General features: G+C 37.8%; 1 protein-coding gene across 1 annotated transcript in view; it reads left to right on the top strand.

The window, feature by feature from the left end:
• A2M (alpha-2-macroglobulin) overlaps window positions 1-17,809 on the top strand; it is a 66,364-nt gene that overhangs the window by 1,148 nt on the left and 47,407 nt on the right. The gene's annotated exons all lie outside the window — the stretch shown is intronic.

Raw genomic sequence — 17,809 nt, 5'->3', positions numbered from 1 at the left:
GAGGTTAGGAGGTGAATGTAAACGGAATGTGGATATGGTATAGCTAAGGCAAGAGTGCACATAGATGTTCTTGGATGTTAGAACTGGGTATTGAGAGCCTAGTAGTTCATTATATTAATATAATATTGTGGATATAGACTTTCAGTAGATTTAGAACAGTGAGATAAACAGATAAAGAATATGTGTACATATATACATGTAGCGTTTTATATATTTACAAAAAATATTCTGGATTAAAATTTACACAGGATTGGTGATTTCTCACTTTACATATAAAAGTGCCTTGCAGATATATTACAAACCAGAAAGATTTTCAGTGTGGTTATGGGTGACTGGTAGCCAATCATTAGGGTTATTTTTGAGGGTAACTTTAGCATTTCTGTTCAAATGATGCTTTTTTAAGACTATTACTAATACTACTACTTTTAAAGACTATTATTTTTCTGAGTGGAACATATGTCAGGAGAGCAGGATAAAAGCCTATTAAAAACATATTATGAAAATAATAATATTGTGGGTATATTTGGATTCATCTATTATTTGTCTAATTTTATGTGTGTTTGAAATGCTCCATTATAAAAACCTTAAAATTAAAAGGAAGAAACAATGAAAGTTACAAAACATTTAGAACTGAACAAAAATTAAAACATTTTATGTCAAAATACCTAATTTATTTGTTTAAATATCTAGTACACATGGAAGTACATTTTATAAAACTTAAACATTATATGAATTAAAAAATCAAGATTGTTAAATGAATGAAATGAGCTAGAAAAATGGGGAAAAAAGCAATATATAAAGAGCGTTGATAGCAAAATTGTGAAGAACAGAAGTTAAATAAAATAAAAGTCAACAAAATGATAGAATCAAGAAAACAAAAGTCCACATTCTAAAGATTAATGAAACATATATTTGGTAAATTTGGAAATCCTCAATGAAAAATATAATGTTCTAGAGGAATAAAAATTATACGAATTATCAAAACTGAGGACAGGATATTTTGGAAAATTGAATAAACCAGAAATGAAAGTGAATTAGGAGTAAAAAATAATCCTTCACTTACAAAAGACAGCATAACAATATTTTACAGAAAAATTTCATCACACTTTCAAGGAAATGATAATCCCAATCCTAAAAATAATATTTAGAGAGCAGAAAAAGAATACTTATATAAATCATTTTACATTGAATATCACAAGAATCACACAAAAAAAGAAAATTAAATATCAATCTCATGTATGGACATAGAAGCAAAATGCATAATAAAATACTGCCAGTTTGTTACAGCTGTGTCTTTAGTTGATTTTACATTAGCTGCTAAAACAGTAAACCATAAAACTCAGTGACAAAGCACAATAACTTTGCCATTTTTGTGTGTGTCACTTCCAAATACTTATCCATGAAACAATGAGATAGAGGTGCCCACGGGAAGTTTTAATACAGCAAACCTGGATATGACATACATCACATTTACTTGTGCTCCATTAGCCAGAACTCAGTTGCATGATGAGACAGTTTTTCTGTGTATTCAGGAGGAAAAGGAAAGAAACTCAGTGCAGAACTAGCCAGTCTCTGCTACAAACCAGGTGTGTGTGTGGGTATGTGTGTCTATGTTGCTGTGTGTTCCAGTTATCTACCTAGAGTGTAATGAATTAAAACAATATCATTTTTCTCTCATGGTTTTATGGTTTGACCAGGTTCACCCAACAGGGCATTATTTGCTTCAGTTCTGTCTTGCAGTTGAAATCAGATGTTGGCTAGGGCTTTGGTCCTCTGAAGATTCAACTGGACTGGGTATCCAAGATGGCTCCTCAGATGGCATGCAGTTCGTGCTGGCCATCACCTGGTGGCTGATCTAGAAATGCTGCCCAGGGTGTTGACACATGTCCTCTCCAAATGGCTCAGGATTTGGAGCGGACACATTTCTTGGATTCCAAGAAATCCAGCATCTAAATTAGGTCCGAGTATAGATGAGACTCCTTGGGGTCATCTGCTCAACGTCAGTTCCTTTAGTGTAGCTCTCATTCTGAAGATCTGTGAACTAAACAGCAAAGTTATCCACCGCCACTCTGCCGGGGACAATCACAGGACAACTGTGACAGACACTTCTATTCAAAAAGGTGGAGCATGGGAGGCCACTCCAGTTCACGGTCCATAGCCACTCTGAAATCTGACCAGGCAGTTGTCACCAGTTCTCTGATTAGGGTTCAGTCTTGCTTCCTCAGAGTGGTTCTCTGTGGCTCTGGAATCCATTCTACACTCCAATTCATCCTTTACTTCCCATGAGAAAAGGCATATATTTTCAGCTGAGATATGCTCAGCTGATATGTTTGAGGGCTCTGAAATCTCCTTTTCCCTTTGAACCATCTCTGTCCTTTGAAGTCCCATCTAGAAGTGCTTCTGTTAGTACAATTCTCCTTTTAAATGTCATGGTTTCATATCAGTTTTAATGAGATTTATTCCATGAGACAAAACCAATACCCACAAACCTCTCCAAAAGGCACATCTCTGCCTTAGGTCACCTACAAGGCTCCTGTGAACTAGATTATTAGAATTCCTATTGTCTAGCAAATACAGTCAGAGAGGAATACCCCTAAATTTCTCAGAAATCATTTTTTTTTTTCTATTTAAAAGTAACTGCTAGGCATACCTTTATTTAGTTCTGAACCTTAATGTCAGATACTACAGTCAAAACTTTGACTTTATTTTTATCCCAAAGTACATTGATTCTCTACTTTGATTTTATTTTGGGTTTGATTTTTCTCATGATACCCAGGAATAAATGTGAAAGAAATGTTTAAAATATATATAAGAAAAAATTTTTAAATAGTAATGAAGAACACAAAAAAAGGACTTGAACAAATGTTATTTAATAAAGCATCCTATATTTTTGGATAGGTTAAAAGTTAGCATCATGAAAATGTCAAATGTCAATGCTCCCTAAATTTATTTACATTTTATGTAATCTTAGCTCAAAAACCATTAGGATCAGAGATGCTAATTCTAAAATTCACATTAAAAAAAAAAACATTAAGATAGGTGACATTTCATATATGTGTGTCTGTCTGCCTGTGGGTTTATCTGTCTGCTCCTGGTTCCTGGCATAGCACTCCTAAAAATCCCCTTGGAATTTCCTAAGTGATAAGAGTACTTAGAGCATCTTTTATTTGAAGTTTTGCTCTTTGACCCAAGTTCCTGACACAGAGCTCCTAAATCCATTGGGATTTTTTAGATAAGAGGTTTTTTCTTCTAAAGAGGCAACTGTTGGTGGGCTCCTGAATAGCTTCAGAATAGGGGCTGGGCACCAGAAAGAGAAAAAGAGGATTAGAATCTATTTCACTCTAAAATAATGGCTTCAATGTCTACATCTCAGTGGTCTGGGCTGCTACGCCCCCTGCTGTTTCATCCATGTGTATGTATAATTCCTCATTAATTGCATTTAATTTGCAAGAACCATCCATCAACCTGAGCTGGTTGTGTCTCCTTTTCAGCCCTACTGTGGGTTTCTATTTTCGTGCATGCATGCCAAGTCGCTTCATTTGTGTCTGACTCTTTGTGACACTTGGACTGTAGCCCGCCAGGCTCCTCTGCCCATGGGATTCTCCAGGCAAGAATACTGGAGTCGTTTGCCATGCCCTCCTCTAGGGGATCTTCCTGACCCAGGGATCAAACCAGAGTTTTCTGTGGCTCCTACATTGCAGGTGGATTCTGTACTGCTGAACCACTGGGGAAGTCCATCTCTGTTTTCAGCATCCTTTAAATGAGTCATTAAGAAAAGGAAAGAAGTTTTACTTGATTCAGAAACTCAGTTTTGTTTTCATTGCAGTCCTTTTGGTCAGAGAATTCTTAACCTACACAATATACTTGTTAAAGAATTTTGTCCATTCGTTTTTTATTTTTATGTGGGGTCTTCTCTTTTTCTTTCTTTTTTTGGTAGGAAAATAAAATATTGATATAATTTTATATTTGCATGGTATTTTAAACATCTCAGAGATGTTTCTATACATCTCATTTTTTTTTCTAAACTGTCCCAGAGAAAAAGCCAGAAGCAGCATGAGAAACTGTTCTCCTTGGCCATATTGTAGACCATGATTACAAGACACAGAGATTCACAATGGAAAACTTGAAATAAAACTTTGAAGATGATCCAAAAGATCTGACTTAGAATGTGAGAAAGAATTTTGTATCAAACAAGGGATTTCTCAATCATAGAGAATACACAGGCCAACAGGAGATAGGATAGGAGGGCAGGGCAGTCAGAAGTCTGAGCTCTCTCCCTAATCCAGACCACTTTTTAAATTTCATCTTCATATTTTCCAAAGAGAGAAGAAGAAGCTGTGTACTGGTCCTTTTCCTCAAATGATGCATTTAGTACCACTTACTACTATGCATTTTGATCCCTTTCTCATAAGGTGAAATATTGCTCATGTATTTTTTCATGAGGAATGGTAGAAATCGTAGAAATGGGAATCAAAGATAGACACATTCTCCCAACATCTCACTACTCCCCGGGTGGTGGTGGGAGGGGGAATAGTTAGGTTTCAGTACTAGTGCTCTTTATTGAATCCTGGGATTAAAATTCCATATTTCTAGAACCATATGTTTGCTTGCAGAAGCAGGAAAGATATGTGTGTGGGACTACAAAACAAGAACCAAAGAAGAAATTGGAAGAAGGGTCATTTTATTTACTATTGTATAAGAAAATCACAGAGATCAGCAGAAGCCTCTACATTAGTTTTTATTCAATAATATGAGGTTATAGGAATATATATATATGAAAACAGGAATTTCTCAAATAATAACAAGATCAGCCTGCTTTTCTCCTTTTCTTTATCTTTTCTTTTTTTTTTTTCTCTTTTCCCCCCAAACAATTATATGGACAAATCTTAACTGAAACCATACAAGTTCACATTTCTTTTCCCAAAATAAGCAAAATACCTCTCAGCTTTTCCGGCATTTTCTCCTTCCTAGTGTAGAAGAAAAATTTACTAAAATATTAAAGATTATTTTGGCTTCAAGACTGAAAAAGGATTTGAAAAGATTGTGATCTGTGCTGATTCTTATCCTCTGGCATTTGTTTCCTTTCCCTATTTCAAAAGTGTGGCGAGGTCCTTGTGTCCTTTCACCTTAAGAAATTTCAAGGTTAGAAGCAGAGGTTGCTTAAAGATAGCTTTTCAAAAGCCCTGGCACTTGGGCAAATCACTCTAGGTGCTCCTGAGGAGGAAGAAAAAGAAATCTTTCGCAGAGAGGTTTGAGAGAAGCCCCACTGCAGCGAGGATGGAGGGGAGTTTGCAGGAGAATGGATACATATCTGTGTGTGACTGAGTCCCTTTGCTGTTCACCTGCAACTCCCACAAGATTGTTAATTGGCTATATCCCAATACAAAATTAAAAGATTTTCTCATAAAAGAGAGAGACAGAGAAGCCCTAAAGGAGAGAGAGAGAGAAGCCCCACTGACAGGAAGAAATCAAAACCAGGAGGTGGGTGGAGGCTTATGGGACCCAGGATAGTGGGCACTGGGTCACCTTCATAATTGTGCTCAGGGTAATAGACAGGACCTCTGAGCTAAGTAACTGTGTGAGGCACATTCTGGACCACAGAGCTCCCAGTCTCAGGAAATATTCCCGTGCCCGGATAGAGCATAGAAGTAGCCAATTAGCCAGGCTTCAACGTGGCTGAAGGGCTGGACAATGGCATGGTCATATGAGGAGTAACCAGTTTCAAGCAAAGACAAAAGCAGCTTCCCAAATATTTTGCTTTACAAACCCTAGTGTGGGGAAGGCTCTAATAAAAATGAAGATTAAGTCTCACTAAGAATTTTAGAAGAATGAAAGCGGAGTCAGATTTAATTCGCTTCCTAAGTGGCACTAGTGGTAAAGAGCTTGCCTGCCAACACAGGAGACTTAAGAGACACGGGTTTGATCCTTGGTTCAAGAAGATCCCCTGGAGGAGGGCACAGCAACCCACTCCAGTATTCTTGCCAGGAGAATCCCAGACAGAGGAGCCTGGTGGGCTATAATCTGTAGGTTCGCAAAGAGTTGAACACAACTGAAGCAACTTAGCACACACGCACAAAGAAAGTAAAGCAATGTTGTATTTCTTTTTTTAATTGAAGTGCAATTGACCTATAACACTATGTTGGTTCCAGACACACAAAATAGTAATTTGATATTTCTATACAAAATGATCACCACAATAAGTCTACTTGCCATCTGTCACCATAAAAAACTATTACAATATTATTGACTATATTCCCCATAAATGTTATACATTTCATCCACAAGACTCATTTCTTTTCTCACTAGAAGTTTGTGCCTCTTAACCTCCCACACTTGCTTCATTAATTCCCCTTATTCCCCTCCCCTAGCAACTGCTTGTTTGCTCTCTGAATCTATGAGTTTGTTTCAGATTTCTTATGTTTGTTCACTTCTCTCTTTTTTTAAATTCCACGTGTAAGCGAAATCACATGGCATTTGTCTTTCTCTGTCTGACCCATTCTACTTAGCATAACATCCTCCAGGTCCATCCATGTTGTTGCAAATAGTAATATTTCATTCTTTATTATGGCTGAATAATAGTCCATTGTATTTGTATGTCACATCTTCTTTATCCAATCACCTGTCAATGGACACTTGGGTTACATCCATATCTTGACTATTATATATAACACTGCAATGAACATAGGGGAGCATATATCTTTTCAAATTAGTGGTTTTGTTTTCTAAGGATAAATACTCAGGAATGGAAATGCTGGATCATAAGGGCAGTAAAATGATAACAAAGGAATAATGTGAACAATGCTATGCCCACAAATTTAATAATCTAAATGAAATGGACTGACTTCTTGAAAGGCCACTTTTGCCAAAACTCCCACAAGAAGAAATAGACAATTCAAACTGATCTACATCTATTGAAGAAATTGAATCAATAATTAATAACCTTGCAAAACAGAAACCATCAGGCCCAGATAGGTTCACTGGTGAATTTATCAAACATCTAAGGAAAGAGTTATACCAATTCTCTTCAGTCTCTTTCAAAAGATAGACAAGGAAATATTTTCTAACTCACTTTATAAGCCCAGCATTAACATAATACTAGAACTGTACCAAGGCAATACAATAAAATAAAGCTACAGAACAATATTTCTCATGGGCATAAGTGCAAAAATCTTTTAAAAAAAAAATAGTAGGTCACATCCAACAGTGTATAAAAAAATTATACACAATGACCAAGTGGGTTTTATTGCAGTTATGCAAATCTGGTTCAATATTTGAAAATCAATTAAAGTAACCCTTTTACATAAATAGGCTAAAGAAGAAATTGATATTTCTTCATGGTATCAGTAGATACAGGAAAAAGCAGTTAACAAAATCTAACACCCATTCATGATAAAAAAAAAAACAAAAACAAAAGTGAAAGTCGCTCCATCGCATCCAACTCTTTGCAACCCCATGGACTGTCCATGGAATTCTTTAGGCTAGAATACTGGAACGGGCAGCCTTTCCCTTCTTCAGGGGATCGTCCCAACCCAGGTCTCCCTCATTGCAGGTGGATTCTTTACCAGTTGAGCCACAAGGGAAGCCCAAGAACACTGGAGTGGGTAGCCTATCCCTTCTCCAGCACATCTTCCTGACCCAGGAATCAAACCAGCGTCTCCTGTATTGCAGGCAGATTCTTTACCAACTGAGCTATCAGGGAAGCCCTAAAAAACAAAACCACTCAGCAAAACAGGAAGAGAGGAGAACTTCCTCAACATGATAAAAAATATATATATTTACTAGAAACTTACAACTTATATCACACTTATTGGTGCAAAACTAAAATTTTCCCACTAAGAGGAACAAAGGAAGTATATTTCCTCTTAACACTTCTTTCCAACATCATATTAGAAGTTCTAACTAATGCAATAAGACAATAAAAGGAAATTAAAATTACTCATGAGAAAGAATAAATATCACTCCTGTGATATGAGTCACAGTTCTTTTGTTAATTCTTTCAGATCACTACACACAGCAGTAATAATAAGGTTGCAAGTAATAAAGTTGCAGGATACAAAGTTAATATAAAAAGTCAATTGCTCTCCTATATACCAGAAATGAACAAGTAAAATTCAGAATTTAAAAGCACAATACCATTTACATTAACAACCCCCCAAAATGAAACATATAGGTATAAACTTAACAAAATAAATACATATGCTAGAACCACTGAACATCCACATGCAAAAAAAAAGAAAATGAAGGAATCTACACACTTTTAAAAAAAATTAACTCAAAATGCATCATAGACCTAAATGTAAAATACAAAACTTCAAAACCCTAGAAGACAACACAGGAGAAAATCTAGGTTACATTAGTTATAGTGATGACCTTTTTTGATACAAAGCAAAGGCATTATCCATGAAAGAAATAATTGATAAGCTGAACTTCATTATGATTAAAAATCTGCTCTGTGAAAGACTCTATCAAGAAAATGAGAAGACAAGCCACAAACATACCTTGTTTATTTATTTTAACTAGATATACTACTAATTAAGCAATCCCTGAAGGAATTAAACTTAATTTCCTCACAGAATAAATATCATTTTAGCAAGATAATCCTATTCATCTGTCTAGACTTGTCTGTTTATTTTTCCTTAATTGTGTTTATTTTATAAGCAGCACTGGTTCCTAAGTAAAGTTGAAAAATGTAGCAAACCACTAAAGAAGTATTGGATTGGCCAATGAAAATCAAGTCTCTGCCTCTTCCTTTGTTTTCTGAATAAGTCAGCCCAACACCACTAGATAGAGATAGGTAAGACAGATGTCACACTGAGTCGAAGAGAGTTAAGATAGAACACAGTGGGATGTATAACTTCAAAAAGAGTGAGAAGAATGTTCACAAAGAAAGTAGCCTGGCTCAATAGCGTATTAGAAGTTCTAACTAATGCAATAAGACAATAACAGGAAATAAAATATCACTCCTGTGATATTTGTTGTGACATTAGAGTTGGAGATGAGGTGGCTGTCCTCATCTTGGTTGGTCTACGTGTGGGGCATCAGAAGCCTAACAGAGTACGTATCAATTTATCTACATATGTATGTATGTTTACACATACATAACTCCCTAGCTCTTTTGCTAAGAAAGTCTAGGAGTAGAGACACCCTAAAAATAAAGGGCATATATTACACCCCAGTTCTTGATTTCTAATGTCATTCGCTAAAAGAAAATAAAAAGCACATAGAGAAGGAAAATTATAAGATGAGCCTGAAATATCTTGGGTCAGAAGATAAGTAGTTGCCCAAGATTAATGAGGGCATGCCAATAGGATCCAGAAGTCAGCTTAAATGGATTTTTACTGGCCAAATCTGAGAGTATTTGAGCATCAAAATAAATAATGAAATAATAGATTATAACCCATTAATCAAAGGAGGAAAACATGACTATACTTGGCAGAAACAAACAAACACATTGAAATTTTGATGAGAAGTAGGTATGTGTATTAGTCACTCAATTTTGTCCGACTATTGGTGACCCAATGGATTGTAGCCTGCCAGGCTTCTCTGTCCCTGAGAAGAAAGTAGGTAGGTGGCAAAGAGTCGGACATGACTGAGTGACTAAGCACACAGCAGGACATTTATACAGTCTGATAGTATCCCCGTAAAATATTAGTTACAAAGCAAAAAATAAACTCGCAGACAAGAAGTATGGCACATGACACCTTAACCAAGTGATTGGATTTAACAATGCCCAGAATGGAAGGAAATGAACCATGTGCTATCTGACAGGGTTATAATAAGAACACAGCACCACCCTGGGATACCACATCCGAAGATGTACATGTCTTCTGGGCACCTCTACTTTGATGTCTTACAACCACGTCAAACTTTTGTCACCTCCTTGCTTTTCCTCTCCTCATGTATGAACTATCTTGGCAATGGCATTATCATCATTCAGCTAAATATGCTCTCCCTATCGCCTTCTAAATCCTAATCTGAAGCGCCACTGTCTCCCACCACTGCAAGAAGAATCTTTTTGGTGTGACGTCAGCATCACGGTGGTTGAGATGCTCTGTTTATCTCTCCCCTTCAGTCTACCACCAGGAAAACATCTGCAACTCAGCAAAGGTGCCTCCGTCCAACACACCAGGACGTCAGAGGATTTCACACAGCTGTCCGTTAAAGGTGGGTGGGCTGGGACATGCATAGTGGAGGCAAAGCCAGGAGAACACTGGTAGCCGGGGCTGCAATTCTGGATCACCAGACCTGATGGCTGAGCCCGAAGCCCCACACAAGCTGGCAGCCTCGGGAGAACAAGTGCACATAACACTGACCTTCTGGGTGCAGACGCGCCCGCAGCCACAGGGAATGAATGGCATGGGGGCAGGGCCTGAGGTCCTATCCCTCCAGCCACAGAGTACCGCAAAGGTACTCACCTTGGACACACACGCACAGTGGCAGCACCCATGACCCAACAACCCCGGTCATGGTGGAGACACTCATGAGTCTGGATTCTCCCCCCACCCCTACAACACACAGCACCAGAGCCTATACTCCAGGAGGCCCGAGATGTGGCTCAGGCACCTTTCATCCTGGTGCCCCAAGTGGTGATGCCAGTGATGCCGGAGCAGCAAGGTACCCATGATCCTGGAGGCAATGAGCGCAGTGACAATGACGGCACCGGGCAACACCTCTGACAAAGGCAGAGGAGGGTAGAAAGTGCCTTTATAAGAAAATAGAGAGGGTTTTCTTTTTCTTTTTTCTTTTATTTTTTTTTTCATTTATTTTTATTAGTTGCAAATTGAATAGGAAAAAAAAAGAGAGAGGTACTTCCCTGGTGGTCCAGTGGCTAAGACTCCCAAGTTCCCAATGCAAGGGGTCTGGGCTTGATCCCTGGTTAGGGAACTGGATCCCACATGTCACAACTAAAGATCTCAAGTGTCATGAGAAGACCCAGCACAGCCAAATAAATAAATAAATACTTTTTTAAAAAATGTGAGTTGCATAGTTGTGAATAAATTCATAGCTTAACTCACAGTCAAATTACTATACCTAGAATGCTAATAAATACATTTTAACTTGGAAAATATTCTTAGAACACCTCAAGTCTTTAATTCTTAGCCTATTCAGCCCTTCATGTTCTGTCACAAATGGAGTGCTTATCAGGGACTTGCCTGGTGGTCCAGTGGTTGAGAGTCCACCTGCCAATGCGGGAGACATGGGTTTGATCCCTGATCCAGGAAGATTCCACATGTCGCGGAGCAACTAAGCCTGTGAGCTGCAACTAGAGAGCAGCCCCCACTCCCCACAACTAGAGAAAACCCTTCCCAGCAGCGAAGAGCCTTTGCATTGCAACCAACACCCAGCACAGCAAAAAATAATAAATAAAAATAATTTTTAAAAAAGAATGCTTATCAATTTTGTAAATAACAGTACTGGGAAAGACAACTCTATGAACACTGGAATCACATTTGAAAAATTGTATATGCTGATTTTAATCCTTTGTTCTTTCAACAGCTATTTATTGAGCACCTAATATGAACAAATGGGCACTGTTCTGGGCATTAATATGTATATATACTGTATAAATTGTATGTACATATACATAGTATCATATGGTTACATGTAATATATTTTATGTCATATGTACACCTTGTGTTAGTTGCTCAGTTGTGTCCAACTCTTTGCAACCCCATAGACTGTAGCTCGCCAGGCTCCTCTGTCCATGCTGTCCATGGGATTCTCCAGGCAAGAACACTGGAGTGGGTTGCCATTCTCTTCTCCAGGGGATCATCCCTACCCAGGGATCGAACCCGAGTCTCCTGCATTGCAGGCAGATTCTTTATCATCTGAGCCACCAGGGGTCATTTACATTTTTAAGTAATGTCATATGGTCACATATATGTGTGTAATGAAATACGCTAGGAACAATAAGGAAACAGAGGATAATATGTGGAGGACTGCTATTCTGGTAGAATGGTCAAGAAAGGTCTTTGTGAGGTGGAACAGAGAAATGAATGAAGTAGAAGAGAAAGTCATATGCATATTCCAAGTGCCCCAGGAAGAGCAAACAGGGAGTGTCATGGCCCTGAAGCAAAAACAGACTTTGTGTATTCTAGGAACAGGAAAGAGAGCAACGTGACTGAGGCAGAGTGAACAGGATGGGTGAAGCCATGAAAATGAGATCAGACTGTGGGAGGGAATCACCAAGTCCTGGACATCTTCTAGACTTTGGTAAAAAAGTCTATTTTCAGGAACATGGGGAGCTGTTAGAGGAGTTTCCCGGGGCGTGACATAATTAGATTTTTCCTTTAAAGGATTTATTTTGACTTTTGTGTGAGACAGTGGATTGTAAGATAGCAGTGGAAGAATCAAGAAGACAAGTTAAACTAGTCTTGCACTGGGACTGACAAACGATGATGGTGGTTTAGACTAGACGGTGGTAGATGAAATAACATCAGCATACTAAAGATATATTTTGATTGTTGCTAAATTTTACACTGGAAATAGAAAGAAAGAAACCAAGGATGAATCCACATATTTTTGGCCCAAGCAATTGGTTTAATGGAGACACCACTTACTGAGAAGAAAAGTCCTAGGAGGGGAAGAGGAATCAGATGCTTAATCCTGAATGTGTTGAATTTGAAGTGCTGGTAAAACTTCAGTAGAGAGTCAGAGAAAGCAGTTATAAATACAATTCTCAATCAGAAGGGAGCAAGCAGGGATAGATACTTTGCAATGAGAAATTGTTTGAGAATGAGAGTTTAAATACTCTCTAAACACAGCATTTAAAACCCTAGGACAAAAGGAGATCCCTTTAGAGACAATATGACTTGAAAAGAGATGAAGTTGGAAGACTGGACTTTGAGACACTGCAATGTTTAAGTGTCAGGAAAACAAATAGTAAAGGATTCTGAAAATGATTGACAGAATCAAAGAAAGGCAGTGTGTTGAAACTCAAGCGAGGAAATGGCTTCTGGAAGGATTTCAAGAACAGAGTGAGCAGCTAAGTCAGTTGCTTCTGAAAGACATAATAAAATGAAAACTGAGAACTGACCACTGAAATTGGCAACATGGAGATCGCTGGTGACTGACAGTCAAAGACTAACAGGCTTTATCTCAAAGCCTGTTAGGAGTGAGTTAATGAAATAAAGGGAGAAGAAGTGGAAGTAGTGAGTTTGAACAAATATTGATAGGAGATTTGTGGAAAAAGGAATCAAAAAATGGGGGAGGGGGAGGATAGATAGAAGGATATGTATAGTCAAGAATTTTGTTTTTTTCACAGGTGAAGTATATATTTATATGCTGATGAGAATAATGATGTTTAGTGGAGAGATTTTATGCTGTAGTAGAGAGAGCTAAGGGCTTCCCTGGTAGCTCAGATGGTAAAGAATCTTCCTGCAATGTGGGAGACCTGGGTTCAATCCCTGGGTTGGGAAGATCCCCTGGAGGAGGACATGGCAACCCACTCCAGTATTCTTACCTGGAGAATCCCACAGACAGAAGAACCTGTCAGGCTACAGTCCATGAGGTCACAAAGAGTCGGATGCGACTGAGTGTTAAGCACAGCACAGAGAGAGGTAAATTAAATTAGTAAAAAAGTTTTTGAGTATGTGAAAAGAGTTCGTTACACTAAAAAAAATTTTTTTTTGAATGGTGGTTTGCATTTAGATGCACACAAGTTTATCTGGTGCAACACAAGAGAATACAGAGTCCATAGGTGCAGATGTAGATGAGCTGGCCATTTCAGAATTGGAGACAGATGATCAGAATTTTACTTGTGATCATTTCTATTCTCTCAGTGAAATAAGAAGCATTGTCATCAGCAGAGAGAAAAGAAAGGCATTGTTTACAGAAACGATGACCTGGGAGAGTGAGAAAATAAAATCACTTGAGCAATGCAGCAGCACTGCATGGAGGCTGTGTGTGTTTGCACCTAAGTCTGCAGTCGTGAATTTAAAGTGGATCTGTTGGCATGCTCACATATGTTTCACCAGTCACCTTCTTAATTTTGATGCAAAGGAATGTAAACTCCAATGGCAGAAACATGGTTTTTGTTAACCACAGGACAGTGTCTGGTAAAAAATATGCATTATAATATATATGGACTGACTAAATAATATCCATCTTCTCCACTTGACTGCTTTGCTTCACAATATCCCCAGTACTTAATACAGATCCTGGTTCATAGTAGGCTTAAATATTGACTGAACAGACAAAGGAGCCAATTAATCAATCTCTTTTTTTTTTCCCTTCACTTCTGAAATTTACCCCCAACTCCCTACTGCACAGCTTCTCTGAATTTCACAAGAAAGCCTCAAAGCCAACATACCTAAGATTCTACCTGACAATTTCCTATCTCTTATTAGCAAGATCACCCACGACAGCCCCAGTGAGAAAACTAGAGTCATTCTCTATTTATCATCTCCAAAATGGAGAAGTCCATAACTAGTTTATGCATTTTTGAGCAAAATAAATGAAATAAAGTGCTTGACACAATGCCTAACATATAGTACCTACAAATATTAGCTATTTCTGGCATTCGGTGATTGCAACATACATATCTTTTCATATCATGACTTATTTTACATAATTTAATTAGAAGAGTTTTTTCTTTAAGTAATATATTAAATAATGGTGTCCTTTATATCAATAGTGCATCAAATAAGGTAAAAGGGAGTACTGTAACTTTTCTCTGGAGTACGTTCATCAATATTAAACTAGCAATTGTCATGTCCAATACACTTAAAATCCACTTTTTCACCCTCTCCCCACTGTTGCAATGTTACTTTAAGTTCTAATTTTCTCTATATATTTAAAATGCATTTTGCACCTGTCTGTGAATCAGCTAGGGATTCCTCTGGCAATAAATAACAGAAAAGCAACTAGCAATTGCTGAACAAATAGGGAAGAAGTCCAGAGGTTGACATTCCAAGGTTGACACAATTACCCAATAACACTGACAGAGATCAAGGCCCCTTCTATTGTTTGGACCTGCTTAGCATACAGACCTGATCATCCTATTCTCTGCTTTCTTAACTCAAGATGGCCATTGAAACTTTAAGTGTTACATTCATTTTCCATGCAGAAAGAATAAATAAAAACATTCATTGCTGTCTTCTGAAACTTTCTCTTTTTGTTAAGAAACCAAAAGTTTTCCACAAGCCCCACCCAGAAGTCTTCCATTTATATGTCACTGGCCAGACTAGATCAAACAGCTACCCATAGTTTGAAGATGGTTAGGGAGAAAGATGCTGTGTGAGTAGTTAAGCCAATGAGCCCTGAGCATAGTTCGGCAAATATCTTCTTAATTTTTGACACATAGGTCAAGAGTTATCTTATCTGTTTATTTGTTTGCTTGTTGGGTTTACTGTTTATGTACTGTTTATTTAGCACCTAGTACACACCAGGAAATGGCAACCCACTCCTGTATTCTTGCCTGGAAAATCCCATGGATGCAGGAGCCTGGGAGGCTGCAGTCCATGGGGTCGCAAAAAGTCGGACACGACTGAGCAACTTCACTTCACACACCAGACCCTGTTCTAGGCACTGGGGATACAACAATGACAAAATCCTTTCCCTTGTGAAACTTTCATCCCAGCCTGCCCTTTTGATCCAATATTTCTACTTCGAGTAATTACTCCCAGAGTATGGACTACTCTGCCAAGACAAGTATGTTCATTGACACAATATCTAGAAAACAAAAAACTGATTGGTTATCTATATGGTATTGATTAATCACAGCATGTATATATAAGGTAATTATTCAAGAGAATATATCTCTTTTAATATAGATCCTTATGCCGACATGAAAACTATCTTCAATACAATGTATACTTTAAGGGGGAAATTGCAGAGCAAAATGTATGGTATAGTAAAATCACACTTTTGAAAGAAAATCCACACTAAAATTCATGTAGAATCTTGAGGGACCCTGAATGGCCAAACAATTAAAAAAAATAATAATAAAGCTGGAAGATTCTCACCTCTTATTTTCAAAACATTACAAAGTTGCAGTAATCAAAATAGAATGGTACTGGCATAAAGACAGACAAATAGATCAATGGAAGAGAATCGAGAGCCCAGAGAGAAACTCCTCATGTATATGATGAAATGATCTTCAACAATGGTGCCAAGACCACTCAACCTACTCTTAGCAGCCAGCTGTACATGCTTATATTTTTGCTCATTTTTTTTTAAATTCAGTTACTTGATTTTTTTGTTGTTTTGTATGATGAACTTGTCTGTAAATTTGCTATGTCAAAGAGTGTACATCCTATCACATTACCTTTCTAAACTGACTGCCAATTATCTTCTGCCAGCAATGCCTAAGACTACATTTTCCCCACGCCTTTAAAAAATTTCCCAGTCTGATAGGGAATGTTGCGTGACATATCTTTTTTTTCTTTTTCAAATGTATGATTACTAGTAATGTATTATATCAGTTACTTGTAGTAACTCTGCTGCTTATACTTTAACTTTGTCTTGGGGTTTTATTTTCTGATTAGGAAGTCATTTTTTACCCCCCAAATTGTAAAATTATTCTCCTACACATTTTTCCTAATTTAAATATTTATGCTTTATATTTTTGTCTTTAACTCTTTATAGTTTATTTTTGAATATGAGACTCAGCAGGGAATATGTTGCAGGGTTAGTTTTCTTTTGGTGAATGAAGAATGTGTGTGTGTGTGTGTGTGCGTGCGTGTATATGTGTGTACAAGCATAGGGTCATTTCATGAGAGAAAGTGAAAGTGTTAGTCACTCAGTTGTGTTTGACTCTTTGAGACCCTATGGACTGTAGCCTTACAGGCTCCTCTGTCCATGGGATTCTCCAGGCAAGAATATTGGAGTGGGTTGCCATTTCCTTCTCCAGGGGATCTTCCCGACCCAGAGATCAAATCCAGGTCTCCCACATTGTGGGCAGATTCTTTACCATCTGAGCCACCAAGGAAGCCCAATCACAAGCCTTGACGTTTTGTTATAAGGCCCCAGTCACTCTGACTAATAAAAATCTTCTTTTGACTATTTTTTTAAAATGTCGCTTCTTGGGGGCTCAGAAATCCCACTCTCTCCCATGTTTCTCTTTCCAGTTCCACTTAGGTGTTCATCACCTATATACTAGTGTTTCTTGGAGCTCTGTCGTGGACTCTTTTCTATTTTCATCCCATATCATCTATTTCCATGGCATCAGCTCTCCCTATAAATTGATAAATCTCTCTGTAACAAATAGGCCAGATCTCTGTTAACTGGTGGTGTTCAGATTGCTTTAACTTTAGCCTACAATAAGAAATTTTGTATATTTTCACTAGACAGTTTGCAAGATAATAATGAAATCACATTTTCACAATGTAACTTTTACACTGTGACACTTAGAGATGATAGAGATATAATAAAGAAAGAGAAATTATATGAGTTAAGATATAAGTTTTAGCTTGAACAAAGATATCTCAAAATGCAAAGACCTTTAAATAAGAGAAAATGTTTTTCTCTTACATGAAAGTGCCAGCTAAAATGGCCTTTGGATGACTTATGTCTTATTTCTTGTTCTGCCTCCCTTGACACATGGCTTCCATCTTATTACCTACAATGAAAGATCTGGCTACCATCAACATGTCAGATTCCAGACATTAGTAAGGAAGAAAAGGGAAGGACAGAACCTAATCCTTCCAAGTCATGAACTGAAAGTTGCACACTGCACTTGCACTCACACTCCAGTTGCCAGAATTTAGCCGTATACCATACCCAGCCTCCAAGGAGGAGACCAGGAAATAAAAGTTTTCAATGAGATGGTGTATGCCCAGCAAGAACTCAGGTGTTTGAGTAATAAAGG

This window comes from Dama dama, chromosome 22 (genome assembly GCF_033118175.1).
Source record: "Dama dama isolate Ldn47 chromosome 22, ASM3311817v1, whole genome shotgun sequence".
Classification (NCBI taxonomy): Eukaryota; Metazoa; Chordata; class Mammalia; order Artiodactyla; family Cervidae; genus Dama; species Dama dama.
Note: the sequence above shows the minus strand (reverse complement) of the source record. Positions and strands in the feature narration are given on the sequence as shown.